Source organism: Callospermophilus lateralis, chromosome 1 (genome assembly GCF_048772815.1).
Source record: "Callospermophilus lateralis isolate mCalLat2 chromosome 1, mCalLat2.hap1, whole genome shotgun sequence".
In the NCBI taxonomy this organism is placed as follows: domain Eukaryota; kingdom Metazoa; phylum Chordata; class Mammalia; order Rodentia; family Sciuridae; genus Callospermophilus; species Callospermophilus lateralis.
In genome coordinates, this window is record NC_135305.1 from 31671046 (window position 1) to 31696127 (window position 25082).

Below are 25082 nucleotides of genomic sequence, written 5' to 3' on the forward strand. Positions count from 1 at the left end.
AGGCAAGAGATGTAAACAAAGGTTCTTTAATGGTTTCATAATGATGACCATTTTATTCTTCCAGCAGGGTCTTAAATTGGCTACTAATAATGAAATTCTTTATTATTTGAGTGGGTTTTGAAAGTTTTTTTTTTAAGTCTCACCTTACAAATTCATGCTCTGAAAATAGAAAACAGTTTTGTTGTTGTTGTTTGTTTTTTTGTTTTTTAATTACTCATTAAAATGGAAATTCTCTGTTTTCACCAGCGGGTGGCAATCTCAACATATACACAGCTTGACATTTTCTACAAAACAGCTTTTTGCAAAAAGGAAAACCACCTAAAATGTCTGACAACCATAACTCCAGCAGCTGTTGTTACTCTTTAGTTGTTGTGATTAAAAGAAAAAAAAGAAAAACCTGCAGGAATAATCACAAGTGAACACATTACCCAACAGGAAACAAAATTACCTTGGTTTAATGCTGGCTTGGTGAAAATAAAAGCTGTGTTCAAATACTATTTCTCATGTGTTCATAAAAAAACAAAAATGGGGTTTTTGTATATTTCCAGCTAGAATTGAGATTGAAATTTACATCAAATTTTCCATAGTTGTGTGAATTTAACTGTTGCATTAAAAAAAAAATTGTGGTGAGTACAATCATGAGAAAACAGCAAATTTGAATTGCTATCAAAACACAGAGCTAAACCAACTTTAGAGGAGTGGAGTCTCTAAAATAATACTTATCTCTGATTTTAGAAATGAAAATGAAATTAATTTTTTTAAGTGCACAGTTAAGTATCCCCAATCAGATTTTAAAAGACAGCAGCTTGGGATATTTTCCCAGATAGTTTTTTTTTTAAATAAATATATATTCTTAGTTGTAGTTGGACACAAGATCTTTACTTTATTTATTTGTCTTCATGTTGTGCTGAGGATCAAATCCAGTGCCTCTATATGCTAGGCAAGCACTCTACCGCTGAGCTGCAAGTACAGCCCCAGATAGTATTGATCTATAAATTTAGATATCTGTCCCCAAACCAAATATAGTACAAACACAAATTTTTTTTAAAAAAAATTGTAGATTAAAGCATACTCTTTCATGTACTATTAATGTAAAAGAAACTAAATGGAAAAAAATTACTCAAGAGAGAAAATCCTTGAAGAATGGAAGGTCTTAAAAATATGATACGTCAGGGGCTGGAAAATTGTGGCTCAGTGGTGGAGCGCTGGCCTAGCATGTGCAAGGCCCTGGGTTCGATCCTCAGCACCACATAAAAATAAAATAAAGATATTGTGTCCAACTATAACTAATAAATAAATAAATATTTAAAAAAATATATGATACATCAACAATAAAGTTAGAGAGTTCATCTTCAAACCAAGAGCATGCTTCCAGACAGATAGCTCAGGACTTTGCATCCACTCTGGCCTAGCCAGTGCTCTCTTACTGACCATGAATCCCAGTCTCCTGGCTATCTACAGTTTGTTAATTTCAGTTATTTCTGTTGTATTGATCTAGAGCTTATTGGGTCTGGGAGAGCAGAGCAGAAAGTGTGTTTGACTCAGAATCAGCAGTGCTTACACTCTCTGGCAAAATGGTAGGCACTCCTTCAAGAAGCTCAGTGGAATCAAGATTAAGGAGCCTCTGGGGAGAACTACTTAAGCAAAGAAAAATGGTAATGGTGATAGAACCAACCTAGAAATAGAGCCGTTGTACCTGCAAAAGGAAGGACTACTGGAATGGGGTGGGAGCTACCCTCATCCCAGTCACAGAGATTTTAAAATTCAATTATAAGCAGAAATCTAAAAACTTCAGATCTCTCCAACAGCACCTAACATCAAAGAAAGAGAAAATCTGATTCCCCCATCACCATCCAGTTCTTCCTGCTCTAACATCTGAATAAATTGTTTCTTGCTGAAAATTCACAACATGCTTGTTTGCTTGCTTAAGTTTATTAATCCCAAGAAATCACCATCTTGTGATTAAAAATAAATAAATAAATGTTTGCATAAAGTAATTGGGTTTCTAGACTATCTCATCAGAATTACCCTCCTCAGGCCGAGTTTGTGGCTCAGTGGTATAGCACTTGCCTAGCACATAGTGGCACTGGATTTGATCCTCAGCACCACATAAAATCAAATAAATAAAATAAAAGTACTGTGTCTATATACAATTAAATTTTTTAAAAAAATAATTACAATTACCTTCCTCTCCTTGCCTCTTGTATCAATATGTCTTTAAGGTGTAGATTCCCATTATTAAACCAATGAGGAATAAACAGTTGTAGTTGGACACAAGATCTTTATTTTATTTATTTGTCTTCATGTGATGCTGAGGATCAAATCCAGTGCCTCTAGCAATGAGGAATAAAACAGGGTTTCTGTAAATTGGATACTTTTTCTTCATTAGTAGGATAAAGTATTCCTTCAGCTTTTTTAGAATTGACCTAGAGTTTTGAGTGCATATTTATTAGAGGTCAGTATAATTGTGAACAGCACTAAAATAGGCAGTCCGCTATCTTGATATTTCAACCATATTCAGCAACCTAAGAGGGATTAAAATGGCCTCAGTAGATGGTGATGAATGAAATAATGCATGATCAAGTGCCAAACCGAGCAAGTCAAGATGCCAAGAGCTTTACTAGTTCAGAGTCAAGGAGTAGCTGCAGCAGACAGGAGGACTTAACAGCTAACATTCACGGAGTGCTTCTTTGGTGCCAGACCTTGTTCCAGTAGCATGAGCTCATTTAATCCTCACATCAACCCTGTGAGTTAGATGCTATTATTATCTTCCGTTTACAAGCAAGGAAACTGAGGCTTAGAGATATTAAATAACTTGTCCAAAAGTACACAGCAAGTAACTGGAAATATCTGTGTCCTGAACCTAGACAGCCTGACTCCAGAGATTCTCAGAAACATTCGACTCTGCATTCTCCCTGCACAGCTGTGGCACCATCCGTCTCAGTCATGCCCGAAAAATCAGAGGTGTCTCATTTAGCCTGGTTCATGGTGGCTGCTTTCTGATCTGCAGGGACTGGCACTTCCCAGCTCCCTTTTTATGTGAAACCAGGCAAACTGGTCGTAATGAAATAGTCTGAAGCTCTGTCACATCTAAGTCCATTGCATTCATGAGGATCCAGCCCGGAGTGGCAGCCTAAGTGTCAAAAAGGCCCATGATAGCAGTTTTATGAAAAAGAGTTGTTATTACCATTCACTTTTTATTTGAGGATAATAACACAGATAATTCAAAACTATTTACATATTTTTCACTCAAATAACAAGCAAGACAGATTGCATATTGTGTAGAAGCATATTGCACTAGATGCTATGAATATTTACCCCAGGGCTTGAGGAGATGTTTGGGGCTCTGTAGAAGTAGATACTCTCTTTGGGGATTTTTATTGGAAGCATACAAGGTAATCATGAGAAAGAGGAGTATGGAAAATTCTATATAGCAGCAGGAGGAAATACATGAAAAAAGAAGGGGGCTTTCTCCCCAATTAGTTAAGAATATTCGTATCAATTGAAAACCAATAACCTTAGACTTATTATGATAATGTTCACAATCTCAAGAAGAAAGAGTCAAGAAAAATGACAAAGCAAAAGGAATCTCTTCTCCAGAAATAAAATATGGGATCCTTTTGACACTGTTCTTAGGGCCACGTGAACAAAACAAAAAACTCGCCAACCAACTTGCAAATAATTGCTACGAGTCTAATGGAAAGTGAAGAAAACTACCAAAGAAACTGTGATTTTATGTCCTTTGTTAAACGACTTAAACATTTCTCTAGACAAGGACTATATTTAAGGAGCCAAAAGCTGCCTCAAAGGGAACCAGCTGGCCATGAAACATAATCCTTTTAGCTGGATGGAGGATAAACAAAGTTTAGTCCTTCGTGCAGAACATGCAATGAAGATAGAAAGCACACTGCCCTGGGATTCGTCCAGAGCAGGTGTCAGCGGTCTCCATGAGATGGCTGCCAAGTCTCTATTTATTCCTACTCTCACCAACTGGAAGAGGGGAGGACACTAGTCTCTTTAGGTCACTCGCACACTCATGCCCAGAAGTGGATGACTTTGAGGCAGCTAGGTTACCTCTACAAGCATAAACACAGCAACAGATTCCTGGGTCAAGTTTGCGGCTCCATAAAAAAAATTGGCTAGGACACCCTCCCGGAAAAAGCTCCTCACACACAGAATCCTATTTATGACCCCCAGGGTTTAGAACTCAGGAATTTTCTTTTACAATGCAAATACCCTTAGGACAGACCATATCTTAACATTTATTATTGCAAAAGTCTCAGAGAAGCTGAGAGCCAGGTAACAGCAGAGTTAAGATCTTGCACTCCAAAGAGAGAGCAACAGGGTTTGTCCTGGGGGCCTGGTGTAGGCAGAAGAGTGATTAGAGAAAAGCAGAGTTCTTTTACTTAAGGAAGCCGTGAATTGCTTATATTCTTATAGTTTTTCAAACTTTCTATTTGTACCTATGTTAAGACCTCAGAGGAAAAATGTTATAGATTAATTTTGAAGCCAGAATATTATATTACAAACATGTTTTACATATTTGCCACCGGGTGGGTCAGTAAACAAGAATAATTGAGATCTGATTAAAAGCAGTATACTCTGATCAGACCTACAGGAAAAATAAACAATATAGTTTGGTTTATTCCTAGTTTGCTAGAAGTTTTATTTTTTTTACTATTATTTACCTACTTACCAGAGGCCAAAGTTTTCCAGGTCATCAAAATAAACAAAATCAGAGTCTCAAGTACATTTGAATCAACTAAGGAAGCAATTACTTGTTCTATTTTATACTACATGTTTCTTTTCTTCCTCCTCCCACCACTTTATCCTAAATAAGTACTATTTAGTCTATTTAGAAGTTAACAGAAGAATTAGGTAAGATTGATGACAGAAAACTAATTAGAAACTTTTTAACAACTTCATAATTCAATTGCTTCTGTAATAAAACAGAAACCCATAGCCTCCTTTGAAGGCTTCAACAGGAACTAAACAACAAAAATCCTATTGTTTCTATGTCTTCCATTCCCAATAATATCTATAAGACATTTTGTTATTTTTAGTTCCTAATACCCATCTGTTGCTTTTATAAGTCAAATTACACAAATTTACTTGGAGAATTATTTCTCAACCCTGCAACTCTCAATCTATGTGTTTTGTGAGGCACACCATTCTTGTCCCTGGCCAGTGGAAGCAAAAAGTCACCCAGAGACTGGGCCAGAGGCCACCTGACCCAAGTTGGTGCCCAGGATCAGTGTGGAAACTGCTGAGGAGATATTTTCTCCCTTGTCTGTTGGAATTGAACCTGGGGAAGTCAGGCCAAGAGCAAGCCTGAGACTGAAGCCAACAAAGGAAACAGCAGACTAGAGAGTTGTGGAAAGATGAGGTCCCAGTGATACTGAGTCCTGTATTAAACCTTTAGAATTTTCTGTCATGTTAGCTAATATATTCTTTTCTTAAGCTATTTATAATTAGGTTTCCTTTCCCATGTAGCCAAAGGAGCCCTATCAGATATAGAAACCAATTTGATTGCCTCTGCTTACCCTGAACTATTCCTTCATTCAGCATATTAAATATTTAATAAAGATGCCATACTTCCTTGGCTCTAAAACATATTTTTTCTCACTTCATTCTGCCCTCCAAATTTCTCAGTAGTAAGTCGTGACATAACTGGCATCCCCTGCATATATCTGAGTTAAAAAGGACTCTTTGTCTTTGGCCTGTGACCCTAGTACATGCATGGCCATTACACACTATTTAGCTGCACATTGACTTAAATTTGGATTCCAAATTTTCCCTAAATACGCTTTGAAAAGGACCGCATTGTGATGCAGCACTGAATTGAAAGGCTATTGTGATAACAGGAACTAAAGTTTACCTGGCAGAAGTCAGGCAATGCAATTAGAGGCAACAGAAATTGCCAAATCTTTTAAACAGATCATCACATTTTCAAAGCTAGACGAGATTTGTGAAAATGATACATGCTTAGAAAGAACACAGTCAGGCCCCCAAATAGATATCTGTCAAAAAAATCTTTGGCAGACTTTCAAGAGAAGCTATTCAACTTCCAGAAATCCTTAATTCAATTAAAAATAAAAAGAAAGGATGAATTTCATCAAATAGAAAATGCAGACAAAATTCCCAGTGCTTTCCCATGTTGTGGTATCAAAGTATTGATCCCAGACATGTTAAAAAACTTAGTCTTCTAGGAAGTATATTTTCTGTATGGTGTTATATATGATTATCTCTATATGAGAATGATTCAGTGGAGCATTTAGACCCAAACTATGAAGAAGAGTTAAAACCAATCCTTATGAAGTTACAGACATAAAATGCCATTGTTTTCATAAATTTATTGACATACAGGTACTAAATTTTATTTCTGATCCTAACATATATCTCTTCCCATACCAAACCAGAGAATAAAAGAAAGAAAGAAGGGAAGAAAGGAGGGAGAAAAGAGAGAAGATTGCTAACAGGACAGGAAACTTCATAAGATTCTTAAAAGGAAGACTGGCAGCCATTTCAATGAGTCAAAATTACAGCCATAAACTTAGGAGGCATCCACTGTGTGGGAAGGCATTGTAATTGGAAGTCATTACAATCTGGGGCCTTTGGGGCAGGAAATCTTTGTGACCTTTGGGGCAGGAAATCTTTGGGCCCTTTACATCTGGAGTATGTCACAGCTACTAGGCTAAGGAGTCAAGACAGACATCCTGAAAGAAAATACTACCCTTACTATAGCCGTGTCTTATTGTATAAGAATTACATCATTCCCACGGGGAGTCCAAATTGGATTCCATGCAGGAGACTGCCAAAGCCCAGCCTATATGCAGGAGAATTCTGTCATGGAGATAAAAGTCCAAATAAGATTTACAAACCCCTGGCAAGACCATGAAACATTGTCAATAAACTCAGCCCTTCACTGCACCAGAAAGAACTTACACCTGAGGAAACAAATTAATAGAAACAATTTCAAAGAATATTGAATATTGTAGAAGAAATAAAACAGAGAATTTAGTCAAATTAAAAAAATAAGAAGAAAAAATGCTTATGAAATAAGTAGTAATAGAAGTAACCAGCAAAAAGTTTTAGAAATTTAAAATATACTCATTAAAAATATACAATTTAATAAATAGACTGAATAACATAATAAATCTACTGCAGAGTAAATTGGTGATATATATTGCTGATGAATTCTTCCAGAACATAAAGCAGAGGTAATGAGATGTCAATTGTGGAGAAACTTTTAAGAGACATAGCAAGTAAATTCAAGAGTTTGAATATTCGACTTAAAGAATTTCCATAAGAGGGGAAAAGGACAAAGAGAAATAGCTATGTGGCAGAAACAAAGGCAAAGAACTTTTGAGAAGAGAAAGAGATGGAATCCCTTTGTCATAATGTTTTACCAAGTGCTGCTAGAAGCTACATTTAGTACAAAAAAAAATCTAAACAATTGGAGTAAAATTTCCAAACATAAAAAAAGAAAAAAAGTTTTATTTTCCTCTCTTTCTCCTCTACAAATTGATTTTCTTCCTTCCCCGTCTTTCTCTTGGAGGTGGCATCACGGCCAGAGGCACTGGAGGGAGCAGTGGGATTGGGAATGAAGAGATTGTGGGACTAAGGGGCCACCAGTGCATTCAAGGACGTGACCACAGAGATGGTGCAAAGTAACCCTGGGGTCTGAAAAAGAGGCCTTGAAGAGGTGAGCGTGGAGATAACGGTGAAACGAATGAGGTACCTACAGGAGATTGAGTAAAGAGGTAAATATAGTAATGAAAGTGGGAGCCAGATTTCTCAAGGTTGAAAAAATGAGTTACAAATATGAAAAAGGGAAAGGCTGAGTTGTTAAATGAACATTGGAGATGCCAATGTGAACTCATGTTTGTTTTTATACATTCATATGGGTGTAGCCGTAAGTAGGCATAAGGATTATGTGCCCAGATAATATGCATGTGTGTTTATACACACATACAGATTTTCTAGGACCATCCACTGAGAAGGTCTAGAAACAGAGACATTCTAGTAGCTAACAATGAACACAAGTGAGTGCCCAGGTTTTAGTTTCAAAATTTCTTTGTCCACTAAAAGGAATTCAAGATTTGGGGGGAATTAGCTGACTCCAAGTTGGGAATGAGAAAAGTACAGAATAAGATTGGAATATCTCAATGTACCAGAAAGTAAGAAGGTGCTTAAGGAATAACTGGGTATGTCAAAAGGACCCAGGAGCCAGCCTTGAAGAGAGTCACGTTGGTCAAATCAAAGTGTTAAAATAATGATAGGAATTGATTACAACCCAATGAATGAAATAAAATTTTCTGAGTTGTGATAGATATATAGGCACATGTATAAAGGAAAGCTCTTTCTTAGTAAAATTCTGTTGGTAAAAGCAGAAAGTAAGATAGAAATAGAAAATTACCATATGGCAACCATCCGAGTGGTAATTGATTCAGACTGGAGTCATCAACTGCTGCTAAGTCTTCTGTGTAGAAGTTTGATGAGCAACAGTATGTCAGTATAATCTAATATCATCTTCCAAAATATTTAAACAGTTATACAGGAAAAAAGGGTAAAGATCACAAAAGATGGGAAGACCGAGGAACTGCTCCAAATTGAGAGAGACCAAAGTCACTTTAAATGACAACTACACACATCTGATCCAGTAAAAGAAAAAAAGACCACACACACTATTGGAATATTGACAAACTAGACCTGCAGATTGGATTATGTTGCCTAATGCCCATTTCTACCTTGGATTTCTGTACTTTCATTATGTAATAGAGTTTTTGTTTTAGGGAAATATTTATTCAAATATTTAGGTGTAATAAAGTATCATGTTTGCAATAGGCTATTAAACTATTTAGAAAAAATAATAGTAATGGATATTTGAAGACATAGAGAAGACACAGGGTGAACATTGTGAAATTGGGATAAAGGGAATAATATGGTTCTTTATATATTTAAGGTATATAACTTTGAAAATAAAAATCTATATGCAGCCAAATATGTCCAAAAACTGAAATCAACATACTTTCATACATTGAACTCAGAAAATTTACATTCTTCAACTCTCTTTGAAATATTGCTAATAACAAAATACCAAATAGACTAATAGAAATTAATGGTATGCAAGAAGCAACAGACTTAGTAAGTGAACCATTACTGCTACATCCATGTAAGTACTGATCATTTTTTAAAAACCTGTCTTTGAGGACAAACTTGAACATTAATCCCAGATGATATAAAAATTTCATCAAGTGAGGTGGTAGGAGTTCAGGTAAGTAAGAAAGAAAAGGACAAAAGGACAAAACAAGCCTAGTTCTTATCTTTTGCGGAGAGAAGAAAGAGACATACTGATCATTCAAAACATAGCATGCATGCTAAAAATGTGCAGGTAGAAGAACAAAGCATCAAAGTCTAATTTTCCAAAAGTTAAAGACATGACTCAGAAATATAGAGCATGTGTCAAAGATTTACAAAGTCTTTATTTGAAAGCATTTTTTAAATGTTAGAATAAAATTGCTAGATTAGAGAACTTTAAGAAGAATTATCCAACGCTTGGAAATAAGGTAGCACATCCTTTAAGTGTAGTGAGAGTCAAAGGGTGATTTAAGGCAGGTTTCTGCATATTTTTTTCTGTAAAAGAAAAGAGTTTTTATTTTTTATGTTGCAGGTCACAGGTTCTCTATCACAAGTACTTAGCTCCTCTAATGTATTGCAAAAACAGGCGGTACATCAACCAAAAGGCATGGCCAGATCTGCCCTGCGGGCTGTAGATAAACCAGTCTCTGATCCATAGGAATGCATTTTGTTGACTCACTGTTTATTATTGATGAAAGGTCCCAGATTTAATGACTTTACATATTAATTTGTATATTTTATCCCAGTGGAGATGTAAATAATTTCTTTTGGTAGAAACTGTAACCTCAAAGGTTATGGTTTTTTGCCCCATAGACCATTAACGAGTTTTGTATTTAAATTTTATTCTAACAATATTTTATTAAGTGGCATAAATGTATAGTTCCTCAAATGTTGTTTGATCTTATTTTAATATCCAACTGGCACCCTCATTAATAGGTTGAATAAAATCTTTGCCTCAAAACTTATTTTTATGAGAGTCGTGATTTTACTTTTTGAAAATTATATGTTAGAAACACAATATGCACTTCAGAAGAAAAACAAAATAAAATAAAGCAATTATGGGTAGGGTTATTACTTTTAATGGACAAACATTTACAAATTTTCATGTAACTGCATAGTGTCCAAACTTTAGTCAAACAATAAAGAGAAGATCTAAGCTCTGGCATATTCCTCTAGAGAACTAGGTAATCTGTGAATACTTTTTAGTATCACCTAGTATGACACAATATAATACACTTTATTCTTTCTGCTTTGCTTATTTTATACAACATTAAAAAGTAAATGAGAGAAAAAAAGAAATGAGAATCATACTAAATTCAAAATGAGAAGGCATAAATAATTCTAAATGTAATGGTAATTAAACATTTCAGTAATTACAATAAATATTAATGAGTAGAACATTCAAAATAGATTTAAATTAATCCAGCTCTGTGAATAACAACAACAAAAAATGAGTGTTGTTTACTTGACATATCTTAAACAACATGACACAGGCAGGTTTTAAAAGAGTAGAGGAAAATATACCAGGAAAATTCTAATAAAAAGAAAGATATAAGGTCAGACCAAAAATATAATTTTCAAGGAAAAGGCAAATAATAAATTAAGAAAAATATTTCATTCATACATAGAATTCATGATATATTGGACACTGATACATATAACATTTATAAAAATAAATAAATAAATGAAGTTCAGAATTCCAGAGAGAAATTGATAACTTTACAATTATTGTAAGAATTTTTAAGACAACTATCTTGGACAGCAATAGATCAAGCAGATTCAAAATACATATGGGAAATGTCTAAAGAATATAACTTAACATTATTCACACTCTGAGGAAAAATGAACATTTTTAATATAAATTGGAAATTTATAATAAATAACTATATGCTACCCACAAAGGAAGTTTCAAAAATTAAAATATACACACACAAAAAAATATTCTGTTATGTGTACCATGTTCACAAAGCAATGAAATTACATATATACACTAAGCAAAAAAAAACTTTTAAAGTAAAAACACATGAATAATAAATGAAGCAATTTTTTTTGAGACTCAAAACTGTTTTTACATGAATAGTGAATTTTCCAATTGAAGTCATCTTAAAACAGGAATTAAAAGCCTCAATGAATTTCTGAAAATTCCAAGACCCAGAAAAATCTGGAAATCTAATGTAATTTAAAAAATTTATTTGGTAGCAAAATGCAATCTGACCTGCAATTGTTTAGTAACAAAAGCTGATCTTAATTGACAAGAGGCAATCTAAAGTCTTTAACTATTCCATAGAATGTGAATATGAATATTCATTCATAACTATGATACAGATATATATATATATATATATATATATATATATATATATATATATATATATATATATATATAGTGCTGCCCAGGTGCTCTGGGAGAAATTACACAATAATTTTATGTATGGTACATGAATTTCTCTTACAATTTTGAAATCTAAAAATTTTTGAACTCTGAAATGCACATAAGCCCGCATAAGTGATTTGTATAAGGAATTCTAGACTGATTTGTATATTCTATATTCTTAACCTGAGAAAAATAGGGTAATTAAGGGAGAATTTCAGCTCTAATATCTATTTTTCCACTGTCTAGAACCTCCCAATCAAGGATTTTTCTTCATCAAAACAACAATTTTGTAACTATTATAATATGCAAACTCAAACTGTTAAGTTTTTTTCTTTCTTTTCTTTCATGCAGAGAATAATGGAATGCAAATATTTTCTCTCTCCTAGAGGCAGCGTTTGAATATTAACAAAAAGAACTAATATTTTGGTTGTTAATGATTTAGTCTCTAAGGGTAATGAAACATCAAGGTTTATTATGAAAATAACAGAACTAAATTTGAGGGAAAAGACAGTGCCTCTGAGGGAAATCTGCATAAAGAAAGGATTTTCCTCTTCTCTCCCTCTTGTTTGAAGGGAACTTAGAAAGAGGTGAATAAATAGAAAGGGTTACTGGAAGGAGCCCCTGGAGCTTATGAGTTAAAAAAAAAAAAAAAAGGAAAAGGGGACTTGCTGCCTGAGAAGACACAAGTAGGTGGGCCTAACCAAGGGCCACTGCCAAGGGCACAATTCAGTGACTAAGCATCAAATGGAAATTGAATAAGAGGGAGTCTTCATTTGCCTGAAGTCACTACCCCAGCTGATCCTCTCCTTAACAACAAGAAAGAACTTAATTATAACCCAGTGTTTTATCTACTGGTTTTGGGTCATGATGTCTCCTGGTTATAAGATTTTACTCTGCTTTGTCAGAATAACCCATGACCAATTGTCCACCCTGATTATGACACTTCAGGGTTCGTCCAATCCCAAGTTAAGAGAGTTGAGATTTGAGGACATGTAGTGTAGCAGAAGTGATGGGAAAATCATTCCTATCTTTTTGCAGAGACAAGGATACAGAACTTCAGAAGCTTTGTTTTGTAAGTGACCTGACAGACTGTCCTGCATTTAAACAATTTGCAAAAATGATATTTAATGCTTCTGGCTATTCCATTACTTCTTTATTGATACTTGTTATAAGAAGTGTGGGCAATTTTAGTTACTGAACCAACTGATAAACTTTGAAATAAAAAATAAAAACAAAGAATCATTAAGAATGGTTGCAGCCTACGTAACAGATTTCATGCACAGATTTTTTTGTATAAACACTTGCAAAATAAATAAACAAGCAAAAAAAAAAAAAAAACTCAGAGGAATGTCTGTAATCTTATGGACTCATTTCCTTGATCTCCTTTGCTTATTCCAAACTCCTACATTTTCCTTTACACACATCACTTGTATACAATCTTTAAACTGTCATAGCTAATTCCACAATTCTATAAGTCAAGCTGAAGGTTTTCTAAAGGAAATATTCATCATTCATGTGGATTATAATAAAATGTCAAGTCTTTTGATAATTGTCAAAGTATCAATGACAGTGAGTAGGCAGAAATTACTATTTCCCCTTCTGATACTTAGAGGCTACACTTAGAGTTTGCAAAAGTTGAGTAAGAATAAAGAAAAAGAAAAATATTTTGTCAATCATTACTTTTAAAATAATGTTCAAATAAGAAATTTCTTGATAGTCATCAACAGCAATATCAATAGGAATTTTTGTATATGCTATAATATTTGGGGATAGAACTACAATTAATGGAAGAATCCTGTCAATTTTCAACAAGAGCAACTTACAGAAAAATGTGGCAAGAAGTTCAAACTTTGCTAGATGTATTTTAAAGAGAACTGGGTCACTCACATAGTCATTCCTTAATTTGTATTACATTCTAACATAAAATTATAGTCAACTAAATGCTAACAGCTGTTGGCATATGAAATACTGATCAAAATATTGGTATAGTAGGTTTTGTCTTTGATATACATCACATATGTTGAGGTCCCTTTTATAAAGTACAAAGAAAGTCAAACCATTTTTACAATTCTAAATTATCATGTCCTTATATAAAGTTTATAACATTGATTTATACTTTGGGGGGCTCCCATTAGAATTCATTTGATGCCAACTCTTTCAATCAAAATAAAATTCTAAATTAAAGCACCATGAAAGAATCTGATTTTTTAAAACTTTATTTATTGATATAACAAAATTCTATTGCAGTGTAAAGTAGGGTTTTTCCTGTGTATTTTTCCAAAGGAAGTTGGGGAAACTGTATTTGCAGTTATTTCAGAAGTGCTTGTAACAGAGTAACCCTCTTTCTAAATGCTAACTATGAAAAGCATGAGTTTGACAACCTCAGAAGGCAGCCAAGTCAGGTAGGACTTAAGTAGTAGGAGAGAAGAGACTCTATGATGAGGTGAACTTTTGCCCTTTTTTTCTTTGAGAGCATCTCTAGATTTGCAGCTGAGAGAAACAAAGACAAACCTGGCTGACAACACTCTCACTAGGCCAAAGAAACAGGCTTGGGTGTTGAGGGCATCTAGCGGGGTTAAGATTTAAAGAAGAGAAAACACATAAGAGTAAGCCTGAAATTCTGCCTTAATTTCCATCCAAAAAGGTTGCTGTCTCCAAAATTGTAGTTACATGAATGAGACTCCCAGAAACCTAGCAGAAAGTAGTGGTGTGCCAAAGAGCTGGAGAGATTTTAGCAGTATGGTAGTGCTGAGGAAACAGAGATTATAATTTGGGGTTCACAAAATAGAAAGGAATCCAGAAAAGAGCCCCATTATTTCACTTGAAACCATAAATAGAGTATACCCTAGAAATAAGTGCTATTTTGCAGGAATGAAGGCAAATTCGAACTAGACTAGTATGGCCCAGTCTACTTCAGAATATAGAATCCATTCTTGACCAGAATCCAGCTTCTCTGCCATTATCTCTATCTGCTTTCCAAAATGAAGCTAAATAATCTCCAGGGAATACATTATAATCTAGGTCTCCATCAGTTTTTCAAAGATGCCCAATGATGTTTCAATGATGTCAAGGATATCCAATGTTTCATTGAATGTTGCTAGGCAAGGCCAGAAACAAAAACTGTACAAAGACAAGAAAAACAAATGGAGAATTAAAAAAAGAGAATTAAAGACTACCCAGATAGTAGAGTTATCACTAGAGAATTCAAAATAATGATATCTAATATATTCATGAAAACTGAGAAAAATTAGAAGACAATTAGCTACTAAAGAATAAAATGGATGTTTTAGAAATGAAAAAAATAGTAACTGAAATAAGAATACAATACATGGGTCTAAAAGTAGATAGGCAAATAATAAAAACATCTGTCTACACAAAAATTTGTTCATAAATACCATAACAGTATTATTTAAAATAGCTGAAAACTGGAAACACTCCAAATGTCTATCAACTGGTGAATGGATGAACACAATGATAGTATAGGAACACAATGATATATACTTTAGCAAGAAAAAGGAAAAAAACGACTAGTATATTCAACAGCATAGATGAACCTCAAAAATATGCTACGTGAAGCCTGGCATGGTGGCATATTACTGTAATCTCAGTTACTCAGGAGCAGAAGGATAGCAAGTTTGAGGCCAGTCTGGGAAATTTAGCAAGACCCTGTCTCAAAATAAAAATTTTAAAAAAAGGTTTGAGAGTGTAGTTCAGTGGCAAAATGCTTGCCTAGAATATTCAAGACCCTGGGTTCAGTCTCCAACACAATAGAGTTTAAAAAATACACACACACACACACATGCACATGCACACATATATGTAAACATATTCTAAATGAAAGAAAAGAGACACAAATGCCTATATATCATTACATTTGTATGAAATTTCTAAAAGAGAAATCTATACACACAAAAGGAGATCAATGGTTATTTGGGTCTCCGGGTTAGGCTCAGGTTGAAGATAGACAACAAGTAGGCAGGAAAAAACTTTATGAGATGATGAAAATGTTCTAAAACATTTGCACAAATGCATAAATTTACTAAAATACACAAAATTGTACGCTTACTCTGTGTTAATTTGTGCTATGTAAAATCATAAATTATATCTATATCCATACCTATATTTTTAAATCTCTAGATTACTCCTAAATTATACATGTGCTAGAAAACAATTCAATTAATGAGAAAAGGAATTTAACTGTAATTTGAGTTACCACAAAAGAAATAGAGCTTGGACTTTGAGTCCAACCAAGTTTATTTTCTGTTAAAGCAAAAAGATCAGAACTTTCGGAAGACTATTGCAGAATACACAGAATACCAGAGCTATGCTCAGGATACAATTCACAGACACTGAACATTTAAAAAGTATTATTGAACACAATTTTTTTAAAATGGAAAATGTTACCCAAGGGGAGAGGGAAGGTATTTTTAAAAGAAAAAAGTTGGAAATAGTAGGTAAGAATTATAACTATGTCCCGTGAGGTAAATAAAAATATGCCAGTAATGAATAAAAATGATAGGAAATCTCAGTAAAGATATGGTAATCATGGAAAAGAAACGAATTCTAAAACTTCAAATAAAACTGCATCTGATAATCTTAGTAAAAATAAAGATAACAGAGGGAATGGTGCCCTTGATGATAAAATAGTAGAAATAGCTAAATCTGAAGAACAAACAAACAAACAAAAAAAGATTGGAAGAAAATGAGCAAAGTCTCAGAGAACTCTGGAACCATAGTACAAGATTTAACATATCTGTAATTGGAATCCCAGAATGAGAGGAATGAATACATCTGAAAAAAAAAAAATGAAGAAGTAGCCAAGTACACACACTTAAGGAGCTTGGTGATAAACATAAGTTCAAAGAAGCTATGCGCACATATATCATAGTCTAACTGCTGATAAGAAGAGAAAACCATTAAAGCAAATTAAAAAAAAATAATAAGATGGAAGATGTAAGTATACATGGGAACAATGTTTCCAAAGATCATACATTTCTCATTTGAAACTTCGGAGGTCAGAATTCCATAAAACTATCTATAAAGAGCTGACAGAAAAAAGCATCAACCAAGAATTCCATACGCAGTCCACATATTGTGCAAAAACAAAGTGAAATAACAAGACTTTTAAATAAAAGAAACTAAGAAAACTTGTTACCCAACAGATCTGCTGAAATCCTAAGTGAAGTTTTTATAAAGGGAAGTAATTCCAGATGAAAACTTAGATTCATAGAAAGAAATGAAGATACTTGGAAAGGTACATATTTGGGTAAATATAAAATATTATTTACCACAATCTCTTTTAAACACATCAAGTGTTGACGTCAAAAATTATAAAATTCAGGCTGGGCTTGTGGCTCAGCGGTAGAGTGCTCACCTAGTGTGTACAAGGCCCTGGGGTCGATCCTCAGCGCCACATAAAAATAAATAAATAAAAGCAAAGTTTTTGTGTACAACTAAAATAAATAAATATTTTTTTAAAAATTATAAAATTCCTTGTTGATTTGTAGTGTAAGGAAACACATCTGATAATTATCATGTGAAACACATATAGGAGAATAATAATCTTATATGATAGAATGTACAGTCTAGTGAACTATTAACTCTAAATTGAGAGCAAAAGGTTTTATATATACATAAAAATGTATATGCATAACACACACATAATATATAGGTGTATATATAGAGAGATGTATATTCTACATTATCTCCCTGATTAACCAGTTTGCCTGGAATTATAATCTTTTAAAAAGACAGACCTTTGCCTTATTCAGCTTCCTTCCTGAATCATTCATTACTTTGCATAAAGTAAAACGGAAGGAATAAAATGAAACAATATTTGTTAAGGTGTTTAAAATCTACTCCTTTTACTAGGATCACTCACAGCTGGCTTATGATTATACTCTAAGCATCACATTTCACAGATAGAAAAGGTGAAATAGATGCAGATATTATTATTATTGGTGTCCTTAATGATGTCTTTGGAACACAATAATGTCATGGGTCATGTTTTCTGAATCATCAAAGGATAACCAATTTATTTGTAATAGAACAGGTTTGTTTTTGAGTGCCCAGACTTTTGTTTGAGTTTCATGATGGATACAGTTTAACTTAGATTTTTCCATTGTTTTAGAATTAAGTAACTTCTTGTTTACCTATGTGACATCTCACTTTACTTATGTGTTAAGCAAGATGATGCTAAAACTCACTATAAAGGGCTGCCAAAAAGATTAAAGAAAGGTCAAGTCAATAGCTTAATTGAACTGTTGGCATGAAGAAAGTGCTCAATTTATATAGGGTATATTTATTGATGGAAGTTTTGGGATTGATGATACTCGAAACAAACTCTTTAAAACTTTGTAATTCATGGAAAAAATCACACAATTAATTCTGTGCTGATTAGAATTTCTGTTCTCCAAGCTTGATGGATCACTGTTACACAACTCCACGGTGTCATGAAAGCTACTTTCAAAGCATTTGTTTTGTTCCACCAAATAAAAAACTTAAGTAACCCTATTATCTCATCACATGAAATAAGAGCAATACAAAACACCAACCCCTTTGAAAAACCCGTAGGCCCCCATGTTTTTTGGAATTCAGAATGCTTTGAATTTAAGAAAGTTATGGATGTCTTATCTAACAACCCGAGGGGAGATGGCGGTAGCTCTTAACCAAATATGTTAAGAATCCCTCAATTATACAGGTGAATACTCATACATGATGGCGTAAATAAATACCTTAAGTTGTTTCAAATCAATTCCAGTCAGATCTTGCCTCTAAACAAGTTTGCTACACTATGCACCTATTTATTTTGCAGTTTTTCAACTTTAAAATTACAAATAAGGGATGGTAGACCTGTGATAGCAAACACAAATTGCAATTGTTATGAGCCAGGTATGTTTTAAATGCTTTGCAAATATTGACCCACAAAAAGTCTATTAGACTTTCCCTTTCATAAATAAGAAACTGAGGCAAAAAGAAGTTAAGGAGTTTACCCTATGTTACATACTTAATAAGGCATACAATGATAATTCTGTTCCAGGGCATAAGCACCATGCTATGCTGAAATCTAATCTAAGCCCCAATTATCTACAATGCAACACATTTAAAGGTCATGCTAAATAACAATTTATAGGATATCAGTCAGCTTCTGGCCAAAGAGACCATTAGAGCTATAGAAAAATTCCCCTGCTCTGTGTGCACTCTTGCACTCTGAACAGAAATAGAAAACCTCACTCAAAGTGCCAATATGTACAATATCCACCAATATGTACCAATAACCACATTTGTTTTTCTCCACCATGCTGGCAGTGATGGAAATAGCAGGGGGTGAGAAATTGGTGGAGGAGGCGAGCAGGATGGAAAATAACATGTGAAAAGCAACAGAGTCCCAAGTGGATCGCCTTTTCTCGTTCCCATGTGTTCATTTTCTCTCTTGGGAGAACGGGGTAGCAAGTTGTCTGGGCTTGACTAGAAGTCATATCACATCGAATCTCCTGGACCTCCTCTTGAGGAATTACGTAAAAATCACATTATAATGCTGCTTATTGATTTAGAACATTTCTCACCTCTGATTCACTCAATGTATTAAATACAACTTGAAAAGCTTTACCAGAATTTTCTGTATCTCAAATTCAACTACAAATGTATAATGGCTTCTTTTGAGGTCTCTGTAGTAACTGTGGCAAATCGTTACCTCTTCTTGATCAAGTGATCAACATTTTCCAAATTAGTTTCCTTTGTGAGTATATAGTAATTATATTCTGTCCAAATACCTTCTGTTTAGGTGATTGACTTCGTAGTAGAATGGGCATCACAGTTAAAAATGTTTTTTAATTAGATACTTTCACTGTCAGCCAAAGAAACAAGGTATTCATTGTGTCCCTTGCCATCCCAGATATAGTCAAATCTTGGCTGTGTCTAGAAGGTTGAAAATCATTTTAATTATATGTCTATATTTCTATTGGAAAACAATCTACTTTATTTTTATACTCTTGTTTTCCTATTCTCATTTCATGCCCTGGGCCCCCAGGTAATCATAGCTTTGGCTTTTACATTTGAAAAACAAGTTTTGTGAGATTAGATTTGATCCTCTTCAGTAAAAATGTTAGTTCACTGTAATATTATATTTATGGTATCCAGAGCAAAGAAGTCTCAGAATCAAAGGGTATAAGAAGTGACTTAATTCTAAAACAATGGAAAAGCAAAGTTAAACTGTGTCCATCTGAAAAACAAATGAGAATATAACAAGTGAGCTTGTTATATCTCTATATCCAAGACTTGGATACAATCAAGAAGTATTTAAATTTTTTTTTTAATGAGGTAGCTTAAGATCAAATGGACAAAAGTAGAAAAGGACAAAACTACGCAGATGAAACTTTCAAATAACTCAGTAGCCCCTATTATCTCTCTCCCCAAGGGCAGAAGAGCCATTACTGCCTCTGTGGGAGAGTGAAATATTCTCCTCCTTGCAGAATTGAACCAATCTGCCTTTCATATGGGTGATCACAGCAAGGGTAAATACACTAAGTGAATCAGGGAAAGAGAATGCCTGCAGGGATGTCTGAAGACAAGGTGGGAAAGAGCTCTTTTCTGGTTTTTACCAGGGCAATCACATTAAGGTAAGAGAAGCTTTCAATCAACTAGGAAGAATAGGTTATTATCCCATAAGTCCTCTTTTTCACCTGTTTACAATTAAACATGGCAAGTTAAGAAGGAGGAAACTAGCATTGGAACAACACAATGGGTGAGACACCAAGGTAACTGTTTGTATGATCTCATTTGATATTATCATAAATTCTGTGACTTGATCTTGTTCTTCTCTCATACCAATGAGACTAAACCAGAGAAGCCTCCACGAGGCAATTATGGGGATAACTTGTTCACCGTCACTCTACTACCAAGTGGTAAGATGGGATTCAAACAGCGGCTGTGTGACATGGAAGTATGTGCTCCTCCCACAGCATATGGGAAACAACAACCTGCCAACCAGGTTCCTTTTTGACTCTCTTAAAAATATAACCCATACTCTTCTCCCTTATCTGAATCATGCATTTTCCAAATAGAACATCCTTGCCTCCTCTCAAATAGAGGTTCTTCTTCAATCAACTGTTTCCTTGAACATCTTTAAGAAATGCCATCAGCATGCAGTAAAGTTGGGACCAAGGGACAACACCCTTTTTTAAATGTGCTTTGTGAAATATAGAGAATGGAAATTGTTTTTCTGTGTTGTAAATAAATTCTGATGGTTTAGATTTAGGTCTATTCTGGATCAAAGTGGTACCTGTGTGCCCATGTGTCAATCATGGCTAAGAATGCCTAGATGATAGGCCTCCTCAGAGGAAGCTGTTCCACAAGAGTCTAGGGATGGATGCATCTTGGGATGGGGAATATGCAAATGGATGATAGGCTATCTTCAAGTCCTTCCTCTATTTTCTGCCTTGGTCTTTGCCATATACTAGTCTTTACTGAATGTGTAAGAGAAAATTAAAATTAGTATGACATAAGATATTTGAAACTGCCTATTTAATATGACTTTGCTAACAGTTTAGAAATCAACAAGACATAAGTCACAGCAGAGTTTAATTTTACCTTCATAGTAGTTCTACCATAGTTTCCACAATTTGAAAATCCTCTTTTGCTGCTACTAAGGCATGCAAAGGTCTGAAGTCCAAGAAGAATTACATGGATAATATTTATGGATATTTCATTTGATTCATAAAGAGGCATGATAAAATCATCTTACCATCTCAGGACCAGACTGTTTTCAGACCTTCATATGTGATGTCTCTCCCAGTACGCAATTGAAAAACCCTTTTTTTAACAGTGGATAAAAGCTAACACATTCTTTCACATAATCAGTATTATTCATCTTTATTAAACTTTCTGCCATCTATGAATACTTGGAACTTCTATTGATGCCTGTACACATATTTTTAAAACTCTTCTTGTAAACCTAATTTATACTTTATTTCACAAATGATACCTGGATAAAACAAAATTTAAAAGTAAAAAAATGACAAAATCATGGCATTTGCAGGGAAATGGATGGCACTAGAGCAGATTATGCTAAGTGAAGCTAACCAATCCCTAAAAAACAAATGCCAAATGTTATCTTTGATATAAGGAGAGCAACTAAGAACAGAGCAGGGAGGAAGAGCATGAGAAGAAGATTAACATTAAACAGGGGTGAGAGGTAGGAGGGAAAGGGAGATAGAAGGGAAATTGCATGGAAATGGAAGGAGACCCTCATTATACAAAATTACATATAAGAGGAAGTGAGGGGAAAGTGGAAAAAAACAAGGGAGAGAAATGAAGTACAGTAGATGGGGTAGAGAGAGAAGATGGGGGGGGAGGGGAGAGGAGGGGGGATAGTAGGAAAGGCAGCAGAATACAACAGACACTAGTATGGCAGTATGTAAAAAATGTGGATGTGTAACCGATGTGATTTTGCAATCTGTATACGGTGGGAAAATGGGAGTTCATAACCCACTTGAATCAAATGTATGAAATATGATATGTCAAGAGCTATGTAATGTTTGGAACAACTAATAATAAAAAAAATTTAAAAGTAAAATTCCCCTTTAATCAATACATGAAGGATTCTAGTTTACCCCAAGATTGAGATATGGCAGAAGATGGATGTTAAATGGTTAAACTTAGCACACAATGACAAATAAGATATAAAACACAAGAAGTAAAGTTCTCAGGCCAGTATAATGGACTGTATCTTGACATGAATTAACAGTTAAAGAATGTTGATTTAACCAAGTTTCTCTGTTCTGATTTCATGTTCATCAAGTAAGCTTCAGGTTATACTTTGACATCTCATGTTCAGTGATTGACATGATAGAATAGCCTGATCATAGACTGTTTTTGTAGTTAGTGGGACAATTGTATTTTCCATTAAAAATTAATAAATTGGCACTCAATTTTAGACATCAACTTTGAGAGCTTGATTTATGTGAATCTGTCTCTGAGAAACACATCTATTCTTTTGAGTTGACAAAAACTTCAGGGTTTCAAGCCTCAACAAGTTCAGGGCCAGATCATTTGCTGAGATAAATTCACTAAAGCAAAGCCCCCTTGTGGGACTCTGTGAGGTGTCTTGAAAGCCAGCTGCTGGCCTGGCCTTGACAACACACCACTCAGTCAGGGGGCTGTCTTCACATTTCCATTGCTTCTGAGCAACAGTGTTAACCATCACACCCTGTTAATTGTTGGCATCCTAATCGGCCTTATGCGCAGGAATTTACCACACGCAGAACATATTCTTCACATTTAATTGGGAGAAAATTGCACTTTTGTTGTTTTCTCAGCCCACCTTATGTCAATTGTCATTTTTAGTGAGAAAAACTAAAGTTGAGAAAGTCAATAACCATTGCCCTCCCTGGATACCGAGAACATCAAGTTAATACATAAAAGATAATGATTTTTTAAAATATTCCAGTCTCATAGGTCTTTTGCATTTCAGTATATATGCTGAATTTTGCCCGTTTTGATAACAAAATACAAGATTTTTTTCCTGTGAAACTTTTCTCTATCTTGAACATCTGAAAAGAGGCAGATTTGCAAATTCATCATCAAACCAGGATACTGTAAATATACTTTATTCATGTTTACTCATGTCATCTTGAGGATTGTTTGCTCTTCCTGGTGTTTCTGAGGGAAAGTGAGAGCTGTACTTTGCAGGACTATCACAAACAATAGTAATGTAATTTCATGACAACCAGAATGAGCAGGCACTTCTCTATCGGTTTCCAGATGTATTTTGAACAAAATCAACAGATATTTATTGACTCCTTAATATAAGGAGTATATTATATATAATTATAATAAATGGGATGGAATAATTATATATAATATACTCCTTACATATAATTATATAAGTTTATATTCATGAAAATGTTACATTTGAAGTAGATTTTATGTGTTTGTTTGAAATTGTGACAGTGACGAGTAGGGTCATTTTTTTTTTCCACCGGCATGCCACTCTCATAAAAAGCTAAAGTATTTTTTTTTCTGTAAAAAATTAAGTTTCATCAATAGGCCTCTGTCCTAGCCATATGATGGGTGAAGGAGAATTAAAATTTTACTCAAACACATCAACCACAGAAGTCCTTTCAGTCCTAGTAGTCACTAATAGCCTTTGAAACCAATTAAACAAGGTATTGCTGTTGCCAAGCATACTATGCAGGCCTGAGAAAAGAAAGAATGATGCTGCTATTGCTAGAAACTATAAGCAATATCCTGTATAAGCTACCCTCTTCAAATCCATCAATAAAATCATAGTGAAAGGAGAAGAAAAAATGTTACATAAATAATAAGTGATCTCCCTAACAAAAGCGAACTGTTTCTTATAATAGCTCCTCTTAAGATATATTGTCCTACTTATTATTCTCTAATGTTAGGGATACTGTATCTTCTGAATGGGTGGGAAGACTGAGGAGCCACAAATTCTTTGGTATCCTAGGAATGTGCCTATTCAGAATGACTTTGGGGAAAGAATGAGAGTGTACTATGATGAAGATAAAATTTTGTTAGACTTAATGAATAGACTATGCCAAGAGTTAATGTTCTCTTTCACATGACTGACCATAAAGCCCCCCTAAGACTAAAAGATGTAATGTGCCTGATTTGGAGCAATGCTGAAAGTCCCACAGATTGAATTTATATGGTTTAGATATATGCTCCTAGGTTTGGTTGTTTCTTTCTTTGGTGTGACATTTTTAATCTCCTTTCGTTAGCCTCATTTCAATTTCTACTTATCCTGTCTCTTCCAAAAAATCTCTCCATAATTCCAAAGTGAACTTTCTTCTCTCGTCCCCATGACTGAATATGTACTTCCTACTCACGCACTCACTCCCTTTTAGGGAATTATTTCCCCTGTTTGTGAATTATCCTGGTGGAAGAATAATTGGAGGTTTCTGCCTTAACAGATTCCCATCTGTAAGCATAGTGAGAGGGTGGGCAGGCAATCTAACCTCAGCCCATAAATTCTCTTGTTCCACACAATAAATCTGAGCAAGCAAGGCAAGAGTAAAATGAATGGTTGATATACACAGCAGTGTCCACATAGCAGCAGAGTCCTGACAAGATTATTCCAGCCATGCTATGGCTGTGTTCCTGCTTCTCTGCTTTTCACAACTCCCTGGTGTCTTCCCCAGCCCCAAGCATGCCCCTCCACCCCCCCATCCCCCGTCAATCTGGCCTCCAAATGATTTCGAGAGCACCTGACACTTTCAAAACAACCTCCATTTTTGGTTAATTATTATTGGGCTTCTGTTGCTTGCAACTAATATTTCTTGTTAATATATCAAATATGGCAGCCATTGCTAATATATTTTCCCTAATGTTTATATTTAAATATTGTCCCACCAACAGGATTTTAAATTACCTAATTAATATTTAATAAATACTGAAAATCTCAGTATACTAGAAAGCACAAATCAAAGGGAAATTTAAAAATAAGTTACAAATGAAAAAGTGAACGCTGCAGCTAGTAATTTGCAATAGGCCACACAATAGTAGAGTCAGAACTAGAACAAGGATTACCTGTTATGCTACTTAT